The 25,284-nt window shown below is 46.8% G+C and overlaps 1 protein-coding gene across 2 annotated transcripts in view; it reads right to left on the bottom strand.

Moving 5' to 3' along the window:
* The window catches only part of Gefmeso (Guanine nucleotide exchange factor in mesoderm), a 35,203-nt gene that overhangs the window by 7,848 nt on the left and 2,071 nt on the right, over positions 1-25,284 (bottom strand). The window contains exon 1 of one of the 2 annotated variants that reach the window (XM_070661829.1): positions 5,068-5,202. The exons of the other annotated variant lie outside the window; for it this stretch is intronic. The gene's annotated coding sequence lies outside the window, so the exon portion shown is untranslated. Of the gene's footprint in view, positions 1-5,067; positions 5,203-25,284 lie in introns of those variants that run through there. 2 annotated transcript variants of the gene reach the window in all.

The following is a 25,284-nucleotide window of genomic DNA, read 5'->3' as shown; positions in this document are numbered from 1 at the left end:
CAGGATGCTCCTATTGACATATATCCGCGATATTTCATAAATCATTAAAAATTATCGATAAGAAATATCGCCGCTGCCGTTGGCCGCGTTTATCGTTAATGCGATCGCCTCCAATTAACTCGCTACCCGTTTATCGGCGCTAAAAGATTGGCGGACAGCTCGCGTCGATCCGATTACACGTACACGAACGAAACGCACGATGTAATTACACAAATATGCGCGCGTGTACTCGGCCAGGCTCATGCATGCGGTTATTTTATACCGTACACAGTACGCGCGGTTCGCAGTCTTATTTCTTTAATATCCAGATTCTTTTCAAATGCAAGAAAAAAGATACAAGGGAAAGAAATAGACTACGGGAGGGAAATTAAACTACGTTTATTGCACTACAAAGTAATCTATATAAACTGTTGTTTAACGAACACCATCTAGCAAGACTTAACATCTGTTATTTAAAAAAAAAAAAAAAAAAATACTCGATAGGTAGCGAGCTAAACTTTTGACACAAAACTTATTAAATCCTTATTTTCTCTCCTCTCCCTTTAAAAAAAAAAAAAAATTTTTATAAATAAAAAAAAAAAAGTTTGAAAGCACTCCGTGCGCAGAGAAGCGGATTTCTCGCGGATACATCTCGCGATTTTGCGCCCGGCCGTGCCGCGTTACACGTGGAAGCCGCGCTTCGACTGTGCGGCAAAACAAACGAGCAGAACGACGGTTTCCAATTTCCGCGGCGGCAGACGTGAAATCAACGTCCGCGTACCGGTACCGGTGTGCGTGACCGTGCATTTATGCGTGCTGTGCTCGCGGTGTACCGCCGCTTGGGATTTCTCTATGGTCACCCACGGAGTTCGCCACCGGCGAGAGAGCGTGCAATCCGGTCGGTCCGACCCGAAGCCCTTAACTCGCCGCGTCTCTCCCTCCGGATTTACCGTCGCAATCTCGTATCGCGGCTGTCGCGATGCCTCTTCGACTCGCCGCCTCAACCTCGACGTACTCGGCTTGGGACCTCTCTAATAATAGGACGAACCACGGGTTTTCGTTCGTGAGATCCACCTCGTTCGCTAAATCTCGCTTGTACCGCTCGCCGCGTCTCGACGATTTCGTAAAAGAAAATTTTTTTTACATTTTTTAAATCTTGTATTTTTATAATTATTTATTCACGTTAATTTACCGGAGGGACTCTCGACGCGGGATGCGCGAGGGAAGAAACGTCTTGGAGTCCGATCGAAACCTTCGAAAGATTTATTGACACGGAACGCGCTGCTGAAACTTGAGAATCTTACGAAATCGTTCTCCATACATTGTTTTAAAAACGAGATGAGACGAACACGCGCGCGACACATTTGACATAACACATAAATGACACAAAATGAATTTTCCACGGAGAAAAATAACAGCGTTTTATTTATATCCTTCCGGCGTGAAGAAGCTAAGGGCTTTACGAGCGTGAACTAAGGGCTCGCACTTTGATCTTTGAATCATCCACGCCCGCTCCGGTCGAAGATTCAAACCTGCGTCGGCTTTCGTTTTTTTTTTTTTTTTTTCTCCCCCTGAAATGTATCGCAGTCGCGTTAGAACGATATTCTTCTCGAGTCGTGCGGCGCCAAAAATATAACGTCTGGCGTGACGGAGGAAAGACAACCCTTAAAGGCGGGAAAGAAACGGCGCCTCGGTGATGGAAGGCAGCGGTCACTGAGAAAATTTTTCAAGTGCTTTCGGCGCCGCGGGCACGCCTGCATACCAAAGCGTTCCTATGAATCACGATTCCGCATAGGCGTGGACGTGCGCTTGCATTCACGTCCGACGAAAGACTACAACCGGACTCGCCGCATAAATCAGCATCGCCGATGAGGGATGTGGGCATTCTGCGAGAGGACAACTCGCGGCGAGTCGATAATTCCTTTGCGCGGCGATGCCCGCCGAACGTTTCGCCGCGAATTAGGGTCAACTGCACCGGCGGCATCTCCGGTCAATTAACTCTAACGATTTCCTGTTTCCTTGAGGGAACATTTAGCCATATCGAAGAAGATTTAACTAACATTATTTATCGCAGCCGCGATCGCGGAGAAAGCCCACCAGCCGACTCTCGACTCGCGTGAAATATGGAAATGAAATAATTAATTGGTACTAATTAATGTCCCATTCGAGTATGAAAATACTAACTAATGCCTTTAACTTTTTTTTTTTAACTTTGTATTATTATTGCATTTTTTTCCCCTGCGGCGATCTTTTCTTAGATACTTTGATAATATTTATCCGGAGTTTCTCTAGATAATCGTGCTCAGTGACATTTTCCGATAATGTTATCAAACGCTCTTCTTAAAAAAAAAAAAAAAAGTTTTTAAGAAACATGCCGGTGGAAGCAAAAAACTGCTACCGTTAACTGGCTGATATCCAAAGTTCGGGAGGGAAGGCAGGATCCGTAATTGCGTCGCGCCTCGCGAGCTCTCGGCGAATGAGCTGTTCTGAAAACCGATCACGCGCGGTAACGTGCGGTTCTTTCTTTCTTTCGGAAAATCGCGCGCGAGCAATGCCAGAAAGGAAACCGAGGAACAAGCCGCGACGACGACTTTTATGTGCCTCACGTAGCCGCGACGACAAGTGCAAGGACCGCGTGTGTCGCGGCCGCTGCGAGCCGTTGCACCCCGGAATGCCGGAGTGTCTTCCTTTTGTGACCTGTTATCTGCTCCCAGAGCAATACCCGGAAACGCGCTAATGCACCAAAGACGCCCACATTCCGGCGCACTCGGAAGCGGGCATAGTTTTGAGATAAAAAAAAAAAAAAGGAAGGCACGAAAAGTTAAACGGTGACGATATCGAAAATAATGCCGGCCCACGTGCGTGTCACGAGAATAAAAATATTGAATCATCGATAATGATAGTTACGTTTTAAAATATAGAATTTATTACACAGAACTGCCGATTTTTCTAATATTTATTTAAAACAAAAAAAAGAATCATGTTTGCGCGTCGAGTTTAATTAATTTGGATTTAGAATCCTAATCTGTAAAAATTGGTGTAATGCCTGAATAGCTAATAATAGTCAAATAAGAGAAATTATAATATCTGTAAGTAGGTAGATTTTCAGGGATATATTTTATTCGAGAAAAATATATCGGAGCTATAATCGAAACCAGTACGTTTATCGATGTAAAACGGACCTCGGAACTCGAATGAGAAAATAATATTCCCATATTCACTCCCTCCCGCCTTCATTCCGAGATCGTAACAGCGTGATTTGTGCCCGATTGTGTAATATCGCCGCGCAATGAGATAATGAGGCACGGCAAATGAGACAGGGAGCAAACAGTCCTGTCCCGTTAAAATTTGATCCGAGATAACGCGAATCAAAGCCCGCGCGAACGCTGCACTTTTAGATCAGCATCGGGTAGGCCGATCAAATCGACGGGCGCGATCGAAACTCTCGCTCGAGTCGAATTAAAATCACGAAATTTATTTTGCCTGCACACCTGCATTTAAACGAGACGAGTCAACGTTGCGTAAAGCTAATTTGAATGATTTTTTTTTCCCAGCCTTAAAAAAAAAAGTCGTTCCAGGATCGATATCCGACCGAATTAAAATGTTTAAATGTTATCAATAGCATCCAGCTCTGATCCGTACAGGCTTCAATTAATATTTAATTTATTAGATTGAAAATATTTCTTATACATATAATAATATTTGTACTCGGCAAGAATATCAAATTACTTATCGCAGTACTTTTTAACAAATATTTCACTTGCGCTCTCCGTTTGAGAAAAAAAAAACATAAAAGAAAAGAAAAAAAAAAAAGAACGATAAAATCGTTAAAGTTATTTCTACTAAGTCAACATACTCGAGGAGATCTACAAAAGTCGCATGCTCGGTAAACATTTGCACAGTCGCCCACGATCGATTATCTTCCGTCAGGTGCATCGGGTGGTCTATCCTCGATAAGTGATTTCTACGTAGCGTCGCGCGACACGTCGAGTTAACAGTTGTAAAAACTCGCGGAAGATATCCGAAAACATTTTTACATCCGACACCTGAATAAACGTGTTTTTCCGACAGTGCGACCGGTGCTCGAGGCCGCACTCTCCCCGGTAAAATTATCTCAAGGAACGAGTCACGCGAGGGAAAACACGGGGAGTTACTCAGCGAATTTGACAAATACAGTGAAAACGAAAAATTAAGCTCCAATAAAACATCTAGGCGCGTGACGACGCTGAAAATATTCGCGCGACGCGGTTCTCACGATCGGAATAGAAAACGCGGGCTCCTCGACCGCAGGTTTCTCTCAGAAAATACGAAATGCTTTACGAGCGTGGTCAGTGATAACGGTTACGTAAGACCCGGTCGGCTTTACGAAATCCGTGCTTTCGACCTCGGTCCGGTACGTCCTCGGTCAGTCCCCGCCTGTGGAATTCGAAACGAGTAACGAGAAACGAAAACGAGTCCATTGAGATGGAAAATAGCGCACGTTTTGCAGTGGCGAGAATTCAATTCTGGATTTCTTCGGGTTTATGACCCCGAGCTAGGTAAAACGAAAACGATCGGTTTTCTTTTCTACGACGAAACGTGGTGCGAACAATAGTGACTTACGAATGCTTCGCTTTCACCCTTGGCCACGTCGCTGATGTTAACCGATGATATTCGACGGGTCTTATCGCTCCGCTATCCGATGCATCACGCATCGAACCGTTCCGAACGGTTCGGCGCCGATCACTCGCGGCGAATCGCTCGAAGCGATCGGCCGATCGTCCTCCCGTTGCGCGTACGAACTTCCGTTAATTGCGTGACACGCTCGAGCCGGAACGCGCTAAGCGGCCGTTCTCCGAGAAAATCTGTTTCTCCGTAACAATTGTATCGTCACGCTCACGTGACATCGTGAGTAATACCGATATCTCACGCTCCACGAGGCGAGGAGGCATTAGGCGGATTCCACTCACTAACGTTAAATCCACGGAAATTGCGGATCACGTAGGTCGAACAAACGCGACCATCGTGCGTCCTCGTCGTTTTAACTGTTACCGTAAAGGCGGCACAGGTACGATCTATCGGCGCAACGAAGGCACGTGAAATACTCACATCGGGCGTCGGATGCGCGTTCGAGTCATCCCCGGTGCACACGACACGCGCGATAAAAGAAGATAAGGACGACTTCGCCGTCGGGTCTATCCTTGGAACGTGTCCCGTTCTCCGTGCGATACGCGAAACGAGAAGAGAGAACAAAAAAAAAAAAAAAAAAAAAAAAAGAACGAGGGAAAGACCGCGAGGAACGTCGCGCTACCGCGAGTAGGTCTCGGCCGTTAGGTAGAGGCCGAGTGCAGCCTTCGCCGCTCGAGCAACAGGTAGATACTGGCGACGAGAGGCGGCCGAGGATGAGAGCGGAGTTGGCTCGCCAGCTCTCGGACGGACGGCCGCGGGATCGAAATGCCGGAGCGGCTCGTTAGGCCGGCGTTCACAACGGCTCGAGTAGGTGGTCGGGATATCGCGATAAGCGGGGCAGGCCCGCGGCGCGAGTCGCATTCTTATCTGTCGCCCTCGCGGAGTTAATCGTCCGTCGCATAACCGACAGCTATTGGCGGCACCGCGAGTGGGCCTACGGGAATTGGAAGGTGCGGTAATCGCGGCACCCATGCGATTGTTATCTACGCGCGATAGAACGCGATGGGAAATTCAGACGCGCGCATTGTCTCGCGGCAGGGCCACGTTATTGCGACAGCTGAGAGAGAAAGAGAGAGAGAGATCTTTGTCGCTGGACATTCCTCGGGAATCGTACGAGGCGTCTGGGATGCCCCAATGTCAGTGATGCAGCGTGGGGAACGAAGGAGAGATCTCGTTGCGGATATTTTTGTTGCATATATCGATCATTTCTTACCGTCGTTAACTTTCGTCTTACGCAACGTAACGTTTCTTGCGAAGCTCTCCGCGCGGCTTGTAAATGCGATTGAATGCGCGAGATGAGAGCGAACGGTCGCGTATGATACGAAGGCTGGAGGCTGGAGTACGAATGTAAATTGCATAATACGACCGTGGCGTATAGAATGCACGTCAATCCGATTAATAACCGGGCTATTAAAACGTTGTATCAATATATCACGGATCGGTGAACATGTATAACAGAATCGGGACATCGGTTTTCTAATCATTCTCGGGGATATCTACAAAGTGATCTGTCGCTGGTCGAATTTTCAGCGATAATCTTACGGTGCGCGCGATAGTAAAACGGCGATACGATCGTTACATTGAGAAATATGTGGCACACGTTCATTAACTTATCATATAATGAAACGACGTAAATTAATCGCACTTCGGTACTTTCTATTAAATAACTAATTGACTCCGTACAATAAGCTGCGAGAGAAGGCCTGATAACCCTCCCTTCCGTTCAACGTAAAAATTAAAATAACCGTAATTACAAATATAATAGGATTATCAGGGATCAAACCTTATCTTTCAAATTAGATATCGATCAATATATTTTTTTTTTTAATTATCGAACAATATCTTTTTCTACGTTCGAAGTACACGTTGAACTAGATTTATTTCAAGTTAAAATAAAAAAGAAATAAAAAATTAAAAAACGAGGATGGGGTTGACAATATAAAATCATCCGCAAAATATTCTCCGGCAAGACCGCGGTATCCTTTTAATAAAAAAAATAAAAAAAAAAAGTGTCCCCTATTTATCAGGATATATATCTGCCTTTTATAACTCTGGCGTCTTTTATCTCCTTCCCCCGAGGTATTTTATAAGCTCATAAGCTGCTCTTAGGTGTGAAAGCCGCTTCAGCGCGTACGCGAGGGGCACGGTGAGGGGGCGAGGGGAAAGGGAGTTCAATCGTCGCAATGAATTACAACGAGCCAGTCACTGAGAGTGACTCACCGAAGTACTCTAGCCACCGGCCGCGGTCGCTGCCGTGGCGGCGCGCGTCACACGGCCGATAAAAGGCTCTCTCTCGATTCTCCTTGCTCTGGAAAGAGGAATTTGAACCGTGCGAGAGGGAAGTGAATAACACCGAGCCGGACATTAGGCGGATGCCAGGGGGGTCCCGAGCCCCCTTTGCCCCTCCCACCCCCCTTTACCCGATGTCCCCTTGCTGCGCGCGCTCCGGACCGGTTTGGCCGCGAATTATATGAATCATCGAAATGCCATATCGTAGGGCGTCTATAAACGCGTTAGCGTGAATTCTGAGTAAAATCGAGGGTCTAACGGTATCCCCGGGAAACGCCGAGAGCACGCCCGTACGTGGATTATAGCGATTACAGCCGCGACGAGAGCACTTGCGCTAAGTGGCGGACTCGACTCCGCAGCGATAAGCTGAATTTGTTCCTTGTATACGGCGGCACACTTTCGAAAAGTGCATTGAAAACTAAATGCTTTCACGGATATAAGCGAGATTCATCGTGAGAATACCGGCGCGCGTCCCTCGTCCGATGTATTATACGCTCGGAAATAATTTCGTGCGCTCGGCGGAGTTTTGTGCGGGATTTACCACTCGAGTATTCGCGCAGAGAGATATGTGTAACGTCTTCCTAAACGATGTATACACCGCAGTAAATCCGCGGACTCGGCACTAAGTTACGATCGCGCAAAAATTATTACGCCCGCGCCGCTTCCCCGAGAAACGTCCACATACCAGTACGCGCGACGACGAGAAACACGGTATCCGCTAATTGACAGTCAAAGGGTAAACGCGACGATTCGTAAACGGCGCGTGGCCTCTGTTTGCTCAGCCCGGCGCGGCATTAATTATCGCAAGCGTGCCGTTATATTTTTAGCGGCTGCCTCGAAGCGCAAGGCACATCCGCGCGCGGGGATTTTCCGATGAACCGCGCTCTCGCCGCGCAAATTCCTCGCTAAACGCAAACGCGAGACTCCGATGCGGCATTCTTACGCGGCCGAGGACACGCGCGGGTGTCGCAAGTATCAACGCTGACGTAGCTCGAAGACGGAGGAAAAACGTACGCGATATGTGATTCCGCGATTCGATCGTATACGAGTCCGCGATTTTACCGCAAGCGCCGCGCGCTCGAGATAGGCGCGTTCAGCGTTACTCCTTTGCTCTCGGCGCGGGAAATCGCCGATGATCGCGACAAAATGCCCGGTTCTCGTTCGCTTATCGGAGTGAACGTCACCCCGAGGGCTCCGAATTAGAGACCTTATTATTTCCCTGCGCGCGGAAGCACTTAAATCCGCGAGATCGATGCACGCCGATGCACCGAAGCGCGCGGCTCGGTGTACCTCCCGTACCTTTCACCAGTCGCCGATAAGGAATTATATTTTAAGCCAACGACACGTAACGTCGCGCAGCTGAGAGGAATGAAGAAATCGCTGCCGCGCGCGTTTTATCGCGATTTATTCGCGTTTCACGGAATGCGATATCGTAATTGCGTTACGCAGAAGGACGCACGCATACTCTCTCTCTTTCTCGCCCCGATACGCAGCCTTCTTACTATTCAATTTTCCAGCCCGGAGAACACGCGCCTAACGACACGAAAGTACCGCATACCTGGCACGAGTATAATCTCTCTAGCTTCTTCGTTTTCGCGATTACGGGAAGAATCCGCGTGTTTGCAAAAAAAGCAGCGGGTCAATCCGTAGCGGCGATCTTGCGCCGAATGTCGGCGGTGGTCCGTTCGGCGCCGTGTAAAAAAAAAAAAAGAAACCAGCGGGCCGTTTCTATCGTCGAAAAGACACCGCCGCCGGTGGTTTCCTTTTTCCACGGCGGAAAACTTTCTCGAGATGCAACGATCTCTCGCTCGCTCGCTCGGCACACACCGCGGTGCGTACGACGCGTTCGCGGAAGGTCTATATATAGCGGCGCCGCAGATACGCGCCCGAGTTTAATGTTGTGACCAGGCCGGACCGGGAGGCCCCGAGTTTGTAATTGCGGGCGTGAAATCCGGTTCGCGCCGTGCGAATACGTGTTATTATCGGTGCCCGATCGGAAACTGGCCGGATAGGGGGCTTTCATAAGCGCGCGTGCACGCGACACCCGTCGTCGTCATCCCGCCGGGGTCTCGGTATGCCGTCCGGACCCGCCGGGATGTCCTGAATACGCCGGATGACCGGCTACTCCAGAAACTGGACACGCGCGGAGGAAGGAATGTCTTCGGATTTTCAGCTGACCGCGCGCGAGAATAAATCTCAGACCCTTTTTTTTTTCTCTCTCTTTCTCTCTCGGGAGGCCCCCCGTGCGCGGATTCCTTTCGAAGCGCCTCTAAATTCAATATGACTTGGCTTGTTCTTAGAACTCCCCTCGGCGCGGACTTTGAAGTGAGAAGTCGGCTGAAATTTGTAATCTTGTTCGCAAAGCACTGATTGATCCAATTGATAAATACCGCAACGTATAATATCCGCCGTTTACAGACTCGCGACACGTAGGGTTAATATTCAACTTATAATATTAGATATATACATTCTTTCACGTTTTAATCCTCTCTATTCTATTTCTTCATTTCTGTGGTATAACAATTATTTAATTTAATTTTATAAATCTGTCGTTAGAGCTTGTATCAAAGGCAGTAAAAAAAAAAAAAGATATTTATTCGCGAGCTGCGTTCTAAAAATACACGCCGAATGCGTCTTGATCGTGCATCCGAAACGGGACCCCTCCTCGTCACCATACGCGGCGACCTCGCCGCAATTTGATCGTCAATTAACCCTTGTACCGTCAAGAGGGGTCTGCCGGACCCCAGCAGCGAGGTTTCATTCATGTAACGTTTTTAGGTAGATCCCACTCGAGAGCGTACGTCATCTCTTCACTTCCACTCAAGTAGCCAGCAAATTCTATTATTTGCATTCCATTAAATGAACCTCGAGGCGTCGCGATAAATACGCTCGGGGACGAAAGTATTTCGATTAATTAAATTATATAATACGCGCGCAATTGCTGCATTTAGTAAACGAACGTGTTAAATATTACAAGATTAATAGCGCGATGTGGTACAAATTTAACTAGATTAGAAGCGATGCGTCGGCCTGAATCTCGGGCCAGGATCTCGTGTCGGACTCAACGAGCGCCGCTCGCTTCCATAAAGCGGAGCTCGCTGCGTAACGAGACGCACCCGCGTGCCCGACGGAAGAAAAGTGCACGCGGAATAATACGTGCGGTAGGGGGATGGCGCCAATCCGCTCCGTTCCGCGCCGCTCGTCGTCGCCGCCGCGGCACCCAAGCCAGCGGAGTAGCCACGAGATATTCGAGTTTTTACTCCCAGCGTCCCACATCTCTTTAATTCGTTTTTATTCGCGTCGCGAACAACCACCGTGTGCCTCGTCACTTCGAAATTTACCGCGAGCCAGTTCGAGATTGACTGTAGATTCCCTTGAAAGACGAACGCATCTGCGAGAGAGAGCGATAAGTTATTGTCACTGCGTTGCCATCGGCTTGAAAAAGGAAAAAAAAAAGGGAAAAAAAAGAATTACTGAAAGCCGATGGATTTCGTTGTTTGCGGCACGCGATATTTTATGTTCGAGGTAACGTTAAGATCGCCGCGACAAATTTTTTGTTTTTTTTTAATAATTAAAATTGCGTGACGATAAATCTGACTCTTACTCCGATTTAAGAGTCCGAATTAAGGAACAATATTTTCTAACGCCTGCAGAACGAAGTTTATAGTTTCCTCGCGTCTGGTTTCGGGTTAGCTACACGTCTGCCCTCGAACGTATTAGTATCCCTAAGTATATCTCATACCGCAGAAGGAGGAAAGGAAAAAGAGAACGGGTTGCGCATCGCAAAGAACGATGAGGGATAGAGAAAGAAAGTCCGCTGTGTCGGATGTCTGCTCGCCGGATCGTTTTTCTCCAAGGAGCGGCGCCTTCGCATGGGATCGGCCGACCGGATCGCCGGCGCTGCGTCGTGTGTTGTTGCGTCGAAAAAGAAAGAAAAAAAAAAAAAGATCGCCGGGAAAAATATCGACGTGATCTCGAGGATGTTCAAAAAAAAAAAAAAAATTTTACTCGCACGAGCGAACCAGAAAACGCGGAAGTAAAAACCTTAATCGAAATTTTTGCGTATAATTTTTTTTTTTTTTTTTTTTAGATTAAAAAAATGGCAGGATTCGTCTGTTTTCGCCAATAGGAATATGCGCGCTGAGCCGAGAGCAACGAGTTGCGTCGTGTTTCTTTCTCTTTCGCGTGAAAAAAAATTCCGTTTTATATGTATACGTACCGGTTTAAGCCTACGTTTAAAAATAAGCCGAATCAACGGCATTGCACGTGCACGTGCCGCCGATTTCCAAAAAAGGACTCAAAGGCATCGCGAGGACTACCGCCCGTTAACCCACAATTTTGAAAGCCGGTCACCTCTTTTCTTCGTTTAAACCGCCGTACGAGACGCAGCGAATCGAAGGTATACAACCGAAGCACTCCGCAAACAGAGGGCTTCGATGCACAAACTCGATATGATCGCGATAAAGCGCTCGCGAAAAGCTTCTAATCCGGCGCGTAATAAAATTCCTCGTCACTTTCCTCACGTTTAATAACGTTCTTTCGCGAATTAATGTTTTCTCCTCTTCGATAAGATTGCAGTATCTGTTGCGTGCGCCTCGGTATCTGCCCGATTTAGCAACGGGAAATGCGAACCAGCTGATCGGATCATCGTGGAAATCGGCTCGAGACACCGTCCGGCTCCCCGAGTAATTCGATCGGCTCGTTACCTTGAGGTCCACGTCCCCTTTAGTACTCTCTCCGTAATCTTTCCCCGCGAAAGAGGAGCGATGAAAGTGATTTCTCGTTCTGGGATCGCGGTGCGAATAACGATTGCCTCCTGGACTCCTTTTTTTTTCTTTTCTTTTTTTTTTCCTTTCTTTCTTTCTTTTTTTCCCCTCTTCGCGAATAGTTTTCACCGCGCGGTCGACTTGTCGCAGATCGCATTATGCATACGATGCGCACGTCTGTTCAACAAGTATTCGACATTCTGAACGTCTTGAAAATATTCGCCGAAAGATTTCTCGTAGGACGTACAAGAGACAGCTTGTATCGCGGTGGCGATCCGCTTCATTTTTTTTTCTCCCCTTTTTCTTTTTTTTCTTTTTTTTATGAGTCAAAGGTTCTCGCTGGTCTCGAAGACCGTCACAATCATCGGCACTGTCCGAGGAACTCTTGCGACCCTGGACACTAGCGCGTTTACGCGGTGAAGGTAATTAGCGGAGACAATGCACGGCGTTATCGTAATAAATTTGCAAGTTCCCTCGAGCGATGCGATTAGATCGCCGTCGTAGCGTGATTAAAGACGGCGGGAAGCCGACCGAAGGGCGCGGTGGTTTCTCGAAATCCATTACGTTGGCCGAATCGCGCAATCCGATCGTTACTGCGTCGCGACATCGGCAGGTCCAATCCGGGATCTAACGGTCGGCCGCCGCGTTACAATAATCGCCGGGGCTCGCCGATGCTTTCTAATTACGAAAATCATTGCGGATCAAAACCCGACGGCCGGGGGTTTTGCAACGTTTCGCCGCGTATTAATAGTGAATTGACTCACCTAGACAGCCGCGTCGATCGGCCCGCGAAACGTTTACGTGATTTTTGCGCAATTAGATATATCCGTGTACGCGTGTACAAGGGAGGCTCGCTATAAATAGACTGTACGTAATAAAAAAAAAATTTTCGTCAAGTAATCACGTTGATTATAAACGTACCTTGCAAATTTTCGAAACCTGTCGATCACTTCGTAACAAAATTAATAAGTTATACTTTTATACGATGATTATTAATTGCACGCCACTTTAATTTAGTAAAGATTCAGCCGCGGAATTTCGAGGTCGTTTTGATACTTTCCGCGGGTTTTCGCGAGCTGCTTCTAATTCGCGCGCGGTCTCGAAAGTCGAGACGATCAAAGAACGAGGCACCGGTGCGGCGGTCAGTTTTCAGTGTTATAACGCAACGTGTGGGGCACGGTATGGGGGCACAAGTCGTGCATTCTCCTCGTCTTACGTACGTATACGTGCCCGGGGAACAATGACGGTCAATTGTCGCAATTAGAGCACCGAGTTTACCGTACGGGATCAACAGCGCGGCAGCTGTTCGAGCGCGTGCGAGCGCCGCCAATTTTCGACCGTACGCAATTAATCTCGTCACGACACCCCGCGAAAGTCCCGCGTTGTGGAAAAACTTTCAGCATACCGTACATATCGAGATGAGAAGCACGCGTTTACCACGCCGTACTCTTGAATAATACAACGACGACGCGATTGATACTCGTAAAGCGGTTCTTGAACGAATTCTTTCTACTTTCGTCCGAATCAGAAAAGAAGAAAGATTCGAAGCCAGCTACAAAGCCACTCGTTGTCAACCCTGGAATGTGAAGATCTAATCTCACCCACATGTCGATTAAAATGAACGTTCGATCCGTAATGTTCGCGGATGACGAAATCCGTTCGCGAACGTGCCGGACTTCGGAATAAATAGAGCTAACGCCCGTAAATATTCAGAATCATCGAAGAGCCAAGTCAAGTTATTACTATGTCCGATATTTCTCACTATGTACAATTGTAATCTTATCTCGCAAGGATATATCGCGATAACACGAGTCCACTTACAATGAACGATAAGTGCAATCGGAGAGTTGCCTCTAATTGCATTTATCTCTTAAATATTATGCGGAAGAATACAAATTATTTTTATTAACAGCCGTCCGCGGACTGACAACGATCGATTAAAAATTATCCGTAAACTAGATTATAAACGTGAATGAAAATTAACTTTCGTGAGTAGAAATTTTTATTATTATTATAATTATTTAATTATAATATAAATAATTTTTTTTTTTTTTTTAATTTATCCCGCAAAATACCGAGCGATCGTTCTTGGTTATTCTCTCTCTTCTCTCCTAATTGCAACGATATTAGCTAATCCAACATCGGTGCATTTATGGCAACGAACCGCTCGGTTCACAAAGGACATTCCATTGCGACTTACGTCGTCCGCGTTATCTTTTGCGTGACGACTGTTGGAACGGGAAGAGAGACCGTCCTACCTCACAGCCGTTTATATTTCTTCAAAGCGCGATGCGTGAGAAACGTAATGTAGTTATTAATCCGAACGCTCGAATATCAATTAATAATTAGTATAGACGTCCAACGTCACGACTAAAGAAAAAGGACACCGACGTTGAAACGAAACGGCAACGATACACGACTCGTTCGATAGGCATAATCAAATATCTACGGAGCCGAGTAGCCTACAACGTTAAGATAGATATCGGTGTCACGAAACTTTTGAATTACGTACCGAGTTTTAGCAGCGTCTCGTCGATTAAAGCCCGGCGATTGCTCGGGGGGGACCGACCTGAATGCGCGAGCGAGCGATATCACGGGCGGAGGGTTAAACCCGGGCGGTATACCGAGAATCGCGTAATGTATGATGACACGCGTAACAAGACTATCATCGGCAAAGAACGCTTTTTGCGCGACGCGCTATGAATATTGAACAAGGACTCGCGCATTCGTAATAATAAAGGGGCGTCTGTGCGCGATATATAGCGGAAGAGCGGGATACATCGCATCTCAAGATAGACCTCGAGATATCGCCCACGATATCTCCGAAACCGTCCGATGATCGCGCGGTTTATTAATGAAATCTGATTTGCATACTTCCACCGCAGCGACAGGCAATAGCTATAATTTGCGCCTACCAATAACCGTCCCGGGCGGACGGCGTAAGAAACGGCGATATCGGCCCGGGGAGATGCAGAGGGATCGAGAGCGCGGATCTGTCTCTCAGATTGCAGTTCGCGGTCGGCAAAATAAATGATCGGTAATCGTTTCTAAACCAGCGAGTGCTCTTCTCCCTCCTCTTCTCCTTCTGGGGATTCGCGGAGTCGCTGAAAAGACAAATCCAACGGGGATAATTTCAACGCGTCGACGTTCGACGCGCTTATCTTTCTTTCTTGGTAAACGAAATGTTATCTAGCTCGCGGCGGTGTGTGCAGATCATATTATAGATTCAATTTGCGGTGTAATTAGCTTTAGCTTGGCGGTAATCGATACAGCTTCGTGATAATCCTTTGGAGGTGTAAACGACGGTAGAAAATCGCGCCTGGTTCTTTTATTGAAAAATAAAATAATATATTTAAAAAAAAAATAAAAAATAAAAATACTTGAATAAAAAAGACGCGGCATATTTTTTTTTTTTTTTCTTATCGCGGGTATAATACGTAACATAATTTTACGTCTCCCGGTGAGGCCTTCGCTCGCGTTAAAATATTTGGATCCCGCGATGTGTCGCGGTACGTCACGCGACGTCTCGTTTCACGGCGGCACTTTTCCGCGCGGTCGGCTTGCGAGGATCAAAACCGGTCTGGAACGAGTCCGTGGAGCGACGCGACGACGGCACGATGATCACCGAGGTTGGCGTCACTGTCAGGTTTCGGCAATTAGACAGCAATTTAAACGGCACGACGGAGTGGTTCACCTCAGATATTGCCGGACGGTCTTTAATCCTCCGTATCAAAATCCGCGCGATCTCGAGATAAATCGCTGGCGCTCGGCCAGATCGCGATGGGTACGAAAGGCAGCGGCGTCTGTTGCGAAACAGATATAAATTGTTACCGGGATGATAATAATAATCTTTTATTTTCCGACCCAGTGATTTTAGGCTCGAAGTGAGTTAAGCGAGAGACAATCAGCGTCGCGAAAAAAAAAAAAAAAAAGGAAAAAAGTAATCGTAAATTCATTTCGATCTAACGCGACTTTTGTAAGATAGGAATATGAAGTATTAGAGTTTTTTATCTTTCTTTTTTTTTATTTTATTTTAAAAACACAGTATATAAAAAATTTGTATCGCAACAAGATTTGTCGACGAGGTTGGGCGACGCATTATAAAAATGTAATCGCTCTTCGAGATAAGTTCTCAGGCGATATCGGGTGAAAGACCCTTCCTCTATCTCTTTCTTTCTCTCTCGCCGTGAGATATATACGATGATTATTTTAGTACATACGTTGGTAAGCCTGGTCGCTGTCATTACACCCACGACGTTGTGTCGCGCGACGTAATAGGAGCGTAACAGCACGAGCGGGCCTCACGGCCTCGAACAAGTTTTTTTTTCCTTCTTCCTCCCCCTATTTTTCCCCTTTTCTTTTCTTCTCGTGAGTCTGGGATCGTAGCGCATGGGCGCCGGGAATTATCCGATCAGCGATAAGAATCGAGACGCTTATTTAATGTCAAGAATCAAGTTTACCTCACATTTAACGAAATTACGCCGACTTCCTTCTCCCCTTGCTCGTAAATTTTTTCTTCCTTCAACTCGCGGCTTCTTTTCCTTTTTTTTTCTTTTTCTTTTTGCCACTTTTCGAAATCGTTCGATCTGATTTTGCCCGATGACACCCGACGACGAAATATTTCCGCGACGCGAAGCGCGAAACGGGAGTCAATTAGCGCCCGTAACGCGTAGAGCTCGGTTAGATCGTTCGGGGAAAACGCGTTGGTCGAACAGGTAAGACCAGTAATCACTCTTTTCGACTTTGTCCGGCTGTTACGCCACTGCACACGCGACGTATTTCACCTACCACGTGTCCCGCGCGGCCCACGATCAGAGATACCTGTACAAGGTGGTCCGGAAGGAGAGGGACAGAAGCAAAACAAAAGACGCTTCTGTCGTCGTAATGCACATGCATTTTTGGATACCCTCCGTGCGTCGCGTAGAACCTTACTCTTCGGGAAAAACCAAAAATAACAGCGTAGGTAACGATAAGCAAAAGTCAGTCGGCCGATCTCCGATACTTAGGCGCGATATTAACTCTCGAACGTTGGTAAACCGCAGTTGAAGCCCGCCGAGCAAAGGGATCCGATGCAGCATCCCAAAAGATTAAAAAGTAGAGATAAGGTAATTAAATTCCGTGCGCTTACCGGTAACGCTGGATCGATTTGCTCCACGAAGAGCAGCCGCACGTGCTCGAGTTGGGTCGGGAACGCGTGAAAGACCGCGTTCATCGCGGGGAAGAACTGATTTACGGGAGCGCGGCGGACCCCGTGAAAGGTAGACGGAATGGAAAGGAAAGGAGCGGATCGGGCTGCTGCAAGCAGCCCGGCTTAGCCAGCTCGATAGAACGCGCGAGGCGCTTTTCACCGTTAGTCGACTGACAGTCTTTCAGGAGCCAGCTCTCGCGTGCCCCGTCAGCGAATTCGATAAATCCGCTCGCGGGCGATTCGCAATTCTCATCATTATTTTATCGCGAGCTGGGAAAAGGTTCCCGATAATAATGGTTCAAGTATCGTTATTGCGATGCAACAGGCGACGGACTTATTAATAAAAAAAGAGAGAGAGAGAGAGACGCACTTGAGTTATTATTTATTAATTCATTTTTCGAAATATTTAAAAGTCCAGGAGGTCATTTAACTTTTAATTGCTGCGTATGCAAACATGCGAAACGGAGACGCGGTGTGGTCCGACGGTATTTTGCGAGCCGCAAATTGATTTCAGACTGTCCGGCCCGCGGCCTTTTGGCACCAAGCTTTGTGCAAGGCGACACCTTCCCAGAAATACAATCTCGGCGGCGCACGTGCGACTTTGGAAACGGCCGTTCCGCTAACTCTACCTGCGCACACACGTGGCAGTCTTTCTGCTCCGTGGACGCGCTTCTTCTCTTCTAGCCTCTAACACGTATAATTTCGGCACCCCTAAATGGCACACGCGTGAGTCATTCCGGTCCGAGCCCATTTTAAAGTGCTAAAGTTCTCAAAAAGGTTCGCACGTTCGATTTGAAACTCTTAAAAAATCATCATGCATTCGGTAAATTAAAAAAAAAAAATTTAATTTCTTAAGAAAAAGAAAAAAAGTAACACTTTAGAAAACAATTATCATAAATTACATTTACGAAGAAAAAATTTTTTTTCAATTAGTGTATTACTTCACGAAAATAATTATCCATGATTCTTTTATGTGGGCGCAAGACACGCGGCGCATTATGATGTCTTTCATTACAACGTCCAGCCGTGTCCTCTAATAATTCCGCAGTGTATTCAAATTAATCACGGTTGAATTAATCCCGCGGTCTGATGACAAGCCAATTATATACGCTCTCCAAAGAGCGTATTCGCGATTCGTACTACTCGGCATAGGAACCCGGGACAAGGCAAGGCTTTGCCGCAGGCGGCTCTAAATCAACTCCACCTCGTATAATTGTGCGCTCGTGTGTCGCGATGTCGCTTGTTTAATTCGCGTAACGCTCGGATCCGATTGCTCCCTCGGCCGAGATTAAATACTCGCGGAATCGCGCCGGCGTGTAGTTATCGCGCGTGATATATATCTGCGATATTAATTACATCCTATTATCCTAGACTCCGATACCACTATCTGGCACGTGACTCGCGTAACGATTAAATTGCGTCTGCAGGAGAAGCGAATTGTCGCGTTTACCTGTTCTGTTTCGTTTTCGTAGTTCTTAGGAAATTAATTTTGATTTTTTATTTATTATTATTATTATTTTTTTTAATTGAAAAATTAAAGACCTCGAAGTGTTTTTAATCGGATTCCGGGGAGAACGCCCGCTATTAAGATCACCCGGCTCGGGCCGGAATATTAATTACACGGTTAAATCGGCAAGAACGCCGACGCGTGAGAGATCGGAGATCGCTCGCGCCGATTGCTAGATCGTGCGAGGGCACGTTCGCGCAACGAAATGCACGACACACGAGTGCGTTCACACCTCTGTTTCGCATTAGCGACACGCGCGCGTTAGCGATGGGAGTTTTTCCCGGCCGAGAGTAGTCGAGCCGATCGGAAAGAGGTCGGCGTTTTCTCAAGATAACCGAGTGCCATTTTTCGAAGCGTTTCGTCCCCTTTACTTTGACATTTAAGCGGATGGAAACGACATACGTGCGAGCGGACACGCGCGCGCATACACATATACGTACATTGGCATGTAAAATGTATCGCGCGAGGAAATATATTTTATTACCGAGGAATATTCCACACCGACGAAATTTAATAATTGTATTTAAATTAGCATTTGTCGTGCAAGTGGCAAAAAGAAATTTCACGTCACCGTAAAGGATAGAACGTGCAGGGGAACGCGTTTAACGCTCAACTTTCGCAACGTTTTGCTAACATTGAAAGTGTTACGCTTCGGGCTTTACGCAATCTTTGCAAGTTACGCGTGACATTCGTCAAAATACACGGGCGGCGATATGTAAGCTCCGCGCTAATTACTCCGATTGTCGCGCGCTCCGGTATTGCAACATCTCCCCGGTATACGTCTTTATTTGCTCGGAATGTTAAAAATGTATGCCGTATAACTCAGCGTTCTCTTTCTCCTTCGTGTACGTACACACTTGGTAATCGGGATATTCAGATTGCCTGTTCTCGAAACAGGCGACCATTAAGACATAACGATAACAGAATTACAAAAAAAAAAAAAAAAAGAAAAAATAAAAAAAAAATTGAGATAAGGATAAAGAACGAATCGACGCGGATCTCGCAGGTCAAAGATCGGGCCGACCAATTTGTCCGTCGAATCCGGCCGCGCTGATTCCGGACCCAGCATCCGTTGTGGTACCGCGCCGATGCGACGGATAAGGACGGCGAGAGTAAAAAGCCGATCGCACGTATTCCGATCGGTTTGTTTCCCGGTCCCTTTCTCTCTCTCTCAGACTCTCTCGTCCCTCGCGATCGAGCTCGCGTGTACCGGGGTACAGCTGATAAAACCGGATACTCCCGCCAACCGGAAAGGGTTAAGTCGCCGGAATGCCTAATGTCGCTACTCGTTACGATTCCCTTATACGTTTTAGCGCGAGGCGTCGTTTCGCGCGCGAATCGAGATAAAGGTTCGTTCGCACTCCGCGTCGTGGCCGGTTCACCGGGCTCTGGACCCAGCTTCCTCGATCCCGCGATCCCGTCGATTTCGCTAACGAGGAGAGGCGCGCACGACCGAGCCCGCGGTGAGAAAAAAATCCGGGGGAACGTCGCCGGCGCGCCAGCCATTAGAAAAACCGCCGTTTCCTGATCGGTTTAGATTAGGTACACGATCGCAACTTAAGAAACGACTTACTTAGTGACCGTTCGAATAGAAGCAAAATAATTTCATTTGTGAAAACCCACCTGTTTCTTTCAAAACAATAATCGTCGGAAGTTAATTAATTATTTATTTACTCCATGTGTAAAAATTCTCTTAAGTTTCTCTCCTGAGCACTGAGCGAGACGCGCGCACGCGAGATGACAATGCACGCCGCACTGCGAAAGTCGTATCGCTCTTCGTGTGGGCGCGAATGCGATCAAAACGCAGCGGAGATACGAGTTCGCGCGAAGAACAAAGCCCGTAAACATCCTCTCTTCCCGTCGTGGCGGGCGATGAACGCTACGGCATGATGTATAAATGTAAAGGAAAAGGGCAGCACGGTTTAGATAAAAAAAACCATTTATCGAGCAACTCAAATTATTGTCGGAAAAAAAAAATAATAAAATTAAATTAAATCCTAAAATGGCAATTAACATTACTGTCTCGCTAAAAATCCCTGCCAGCAAGTATATAACCAAATTAAAGTCTCCACAAAAAAAAAGCGATCGATCTCTAGCGTAAGCAACAAAATATCATGAACGAATGAATAAATAAATTATGTTTTTAATTATCTTTTAATCATCGAGCGAGGTAGATTGTCAGTAAGGAAACCAAATGAACCTGACCGTTGTTACACCAACGTAACGCGATCTGTATATCCCAATAATCCACGCTCGGAATAAAATCGTGAGTATCTCTGCTGAGCGAAATCGCGAAAAAATCACGAGAGCGCAAATAAAAGTCGATCCTCGCATTCCCGCACGCTGAGTCATTGATAGCGCCGCGTTCAGCGTTAATTTGGCCAGGTCTAGCTAAGTGGACGTAGACGAGATAAGAGGCCTCGGTGGATGAGCGCTCCGATCTCGAACCTGCGCCGCCGCGGGCGACGACGCGGCTCCCCTTTAAAATTTCTGCACGTGCAAGAGAAGCCGCGGGAAATCAGGTTCAATGGCGTCGCGGGATGAAGATCTAAGCTGGCCGCACATGCGTGCGGCCCGCGTAAGACGTAGTACATGTGTAAGAATCCGCCCCGAGGAAGCGCGTCTCTTACAGGCGGCTGCGTGGCGCGCGGGATACACGCTCGTCTTTCGCGAGATAAAGGGAGAGGAAGATGTGACAAGAAGACGATATCCTGCCTAAAATTTAATTTCGAGATTAAGGATGAATAAAAAAATAGTCGCGGCGCGCGAGATTTGTACCGAGTCGCATGTTTTTTTCTTCTTTTTTACGACGCATACGGTTTATAGAAAAACATATTACGGAAATTTAAAAAAAAAAAAAAATTTATTACTCTGATAAAAAAAAGGGGGGAAAAAATACGCTTGTCGCCTCTCGTACATTAGGGATGCTTATTTCTACGTATACCTCACGCGGGACGTTATCGCGTTCCTCGATCTGTTTACGCACGTACACGCGTGTATGTTCTCTCGCATACAAATTGTCCCATCGCGGCACGGACTTTCCTATTAACCCCGACGACGCGAACGTATTTTCTGCAAAGGCGTGCGTGATGCCCGTAGCACGGAGACGCGTTTCCTGCTATTAAGTTTCTCCTCAACTCCCCGATGCTTTATGAGGGAATGTCTGTTACGTTTCCATAAGGAGATTAATAGGCGATTATGAGATTCTTTATTAACGTGCTCCTCCTCCCCTCGACTTTCCACGGCTTGTTTTCTCCCGCAAGAATACTCTATTAGCGGCGCGGAAAACGATTACGTTAAACGCAATCTAAAATTTTTCCCGAGCGTGACAAGCGGCGTGACAGGAACCGACCTCTCTCCCTCGGCGCATCCTTCGTCGTCAATGATTTTTGTACGCGTCGCGAACGACGCGCGTAATGCCGGAATAAACCGCTGGAACTAGCGAAACGATGTTACTAATTCGTCGAGACGGCAAAGGGCAGTAAGTTAACGTTTTGATAACTGTTATCTGCGGCGCGTTCGGGAAAAAAAAAAAAAAAAAAAAAATGTCTAACGCCATCCATTACGTTCTCCTAGGTCGCCCTCGGCGTCCCCGGCGCAGAACCGGAGATCAAGGAGCATGTGCACGCCCACGTTCCTCCAGCTATAGGCCCACGCCACCAGGACCGTAAGTATCGCGGTGGTCGGCGATGTCGTGCGGACGCCCGCTCGCGAGACGCGTGAACAACGATCCGGGTATCTATTCCGAGTGCCAGCCGCCAAACCGCGGAAATGTTCCTCGCCGTGGAGGATCGTTTAAACGCGCGCGCGTGATCGCGTCCCGATTGGAGTCTGCCGAGAGACGTATCGAGATCGAGCCGCGGCCGTTTTCTTTCATCAACAGCGTGGATCGCGAGAGCCGACGCGAGTCCCTCGCCTCTTTCATCTCTGCATTAAATATCGTTCCACGCGGGGTAAAATATATATATAATATGATATAATACCGAGGAATGTTGAAAGAAAATATCAGAACTTCGAAGACTCGACAGACACCCTCGAAAACGCAATCGTCTTTGATCGGCGAGAAGTTGGATCTTCCCCTTTCGACAATATCCCAGAACTTGCGACATTTAGATCTTTCGAAACGTGAGACACTTAAGGGTTTACAGACTCCGCGGTCGAATTTAGAAAGCGCGGGCCACAACGGCGACCTTTGTCCCGCCGCGTAAGGAGCCGAGTGATTTTTAGAACCGCCGGTTCGGAGATCCAGACGGGGAGATCGAAATTTCACCCGCGACTCGTCGTAAAAGGGCAAGGGGAATACGCGCGCGAACACGCACACGCACACGCACACACCGAGATAGGAACGTGCGCACGTTCGGCCGTCACTCTAAGCTGCATCCGGCAAAGCGGCGGTTTTTTGCGTTACGCCGGGTATTGCATCCTTAAGCTCCGCCACTTGTCTTGGAAGTGGTCGAATGGTCGTCGTTTTGCACGCGGTGTAGCGACCCGCGAGCAGGCAGAAGCGAGCGAAAACTCGCAGCCGAGGCGAAAGCACGAATTCGAAATCGTCGGAATTTCCTTTAAAGCGTATAATTTCAAAGGAAAAAAAAAAAAAACGTAAGGTCTCTTATCTTAAAAAATTGGCGTGACGCGTAAATTAGCTGTTAATTGTTACCGCTTAAAACCGACGTTGATTAGTTCTCTCTTGGCTTGAAGCAAGCCAAGCGAGAGTCAACGTTGGCTATCAAGTCGGCGATTTTGAGGTTCAATTTAATTTTAATATTTAATTAATATGTCCAGGCAAAGACGGTCTTGGCGATTTTCGAGATCGAGGACGACCTGGTAGAAGTACAGTCTTTGTCTGAACATACTAATTAAATATTACAATTAAATCGAACGAGATTAACGAATACATAGGCGCGGGGGGGCGGGGGGACGGGGTGAGAGCGAGCGCGAGCCTACGTGCCGCGCGCTAGGTATATTCCCCCACTACTCCCACTCTCGCTTTGTCCTTCTCCAGCGGTCGCGCGAAACACACGTACGTATTACGCCCTCATAGCAACCGCGTGCTCGTGCCGAAATTAATACGTAATTGCGTTAAAGAAAACCGCCCGGCACAAGAACTATCGTTTCCTCTCTATTTTCCGTGTGAGGAGAGTACGTGCGATACTCGGTATAAGAAGAGCACGTGTCGCAGCCGGTTGTCGGTCGTTCCGGGAGTCTCGCAAAGTGTTCGGGCGTAATTTTTCGGTTTCATTCTGACCGCGAGGGCCGGACAGTAACGCGCGGAAGTAATGAATAATTGTCGCGATGGTAAAATCACGGTCGAGATGTTCGCGAGTGTCCAGTGCGCGGAAGGACGACTCGACACGTGCTACCTGAGAGGAGGAGGAGGCTTAGGAAGGGTATCCTGCCCCGGCGGAGCAACCCCAGGGTAAGTATAAATTTGTCTTTGGAATAAAATGCTTTGAATGTGATATCTACAAAATAATTCTTTAATTTGTATGTTTCAGATCAAGAGAAACTCCGCTGCTTCGCATCGTTTAATGAGAACTTAAAGTGCCGTGCGCCGATATCAGTCATCATACGAACCGCAGCCGGTTCGTCGGTCGTTTCGGGAGTGCCGCTAGTTTACGGACGTTTTTTATACGATTATTTTTTACGAGAGTGCGTCCGCGAGTTACTTGTGCGCGGAAGGATGGCTCGTCACGTCCCATCTGAGAGGATGAGCAGGCCCACCAGGAGGCATCATGCATCGGCGGAGCAACTTTTAGGTAAGCATTAATTTCTCTAATAAAATCTTTATTAAAAGATTTCCTCTACTTTTTTTTTATTAATTTTTTTAACTGATGTACATGTCTACATTAATATATTTCTTTTTATGTTACAGCCACCGGCAGAAATCAACAACTCCGCTGTATGCAGATTGGGTAAGCCAGTAACTTGTTTTCAGGATTTTCTCTTTACAGCAGTGCCGAAAAATATCGCGCGCAAGTGATCAATAATTTTCGCGAATATAAAATCACGGTCGCGTTCGCGAGTTTCTAGTGCGCGGAAGGAGGACTCGTCACGACGTCCGAACTGAGAGGAGGAGCAGGCCCGGGGGGCATCGTGCATCGGCGGAGCAACTTTTAGGTGAGAATAAATTCTTTTTTATAATTTGTCATTTGATTAACTTAATTTTTATCTATTTATATTCAAGAATTAAATATATACGCAAAATTTTTCTTTTTTGTTTAAAAATTAAGTATTTTCAACACGTCTACATTAATATTGTTTAATTTTATGTTACAGTCACCGGCAGAACTCTACACCTCCGCTGTAGTTCATGCAGAATTGGTAAGTTTCATGATTTTTTTTCTTTTCGTAGTTTATATTTGGAGTCTTTCTTATAGTATATTAAAAAATTAATACGTTTATGATAGATTGTTGCTCAATTACAAAAAAAAACTTATTATTAATTCAGTGTGTAAAGAAATGACAAATTTGTTAATGTGACGCAAGACGTTCTTCGTCAATGATGGAAGTCTCAAACGGTACTGATATTGCCCAACGTGGCACTTTAACGAAATAACGTATTGAGCAAGTTCTCTGCCGTCGAAAAATCAAACATGGGTTATTTTCATTTAATGCATCTACATCGACCACGGTCTTCTGCACTTTACACGATCAATATTGTTATCGCGTGATATCGCACGATGCGCCACCAATATCGATATCGAAGAGAAAACATCTCTGGGCTTATCCTCGTAAACTACAATAAAAACTTCTAGAGCCGACTGTTGTTTTACGCGTTTTTCACACCGGTTTCAATTTTAAAACGAATTTAACGCCGAGTGAAAGGCGACGTGTAATTTGAAAGAATATACTTTTCAAAATTGATGCGTCGAGGTACCCGAAGCGTA

Source organism: Cardiocondyla obscurior, linkage group LG09, assembly GCF_019399895.1.
Source record: "Cardiocondyla obscurior isolate alpha-2009 linkage group LG09, Cobs3.1, whole genome shotgun sequence".
Lineage (NCBI taxonomy): Eukaryota > Metazoa > Arthropoda > Insecta > Hymenoptera > Formicidae > Cardiocondyla > Cardiocondyla obscurior.
Note: the sequence above shows the minus strand (reverse complement) of the source record. Positions and strands in the feature narration are given on the sequence as shown.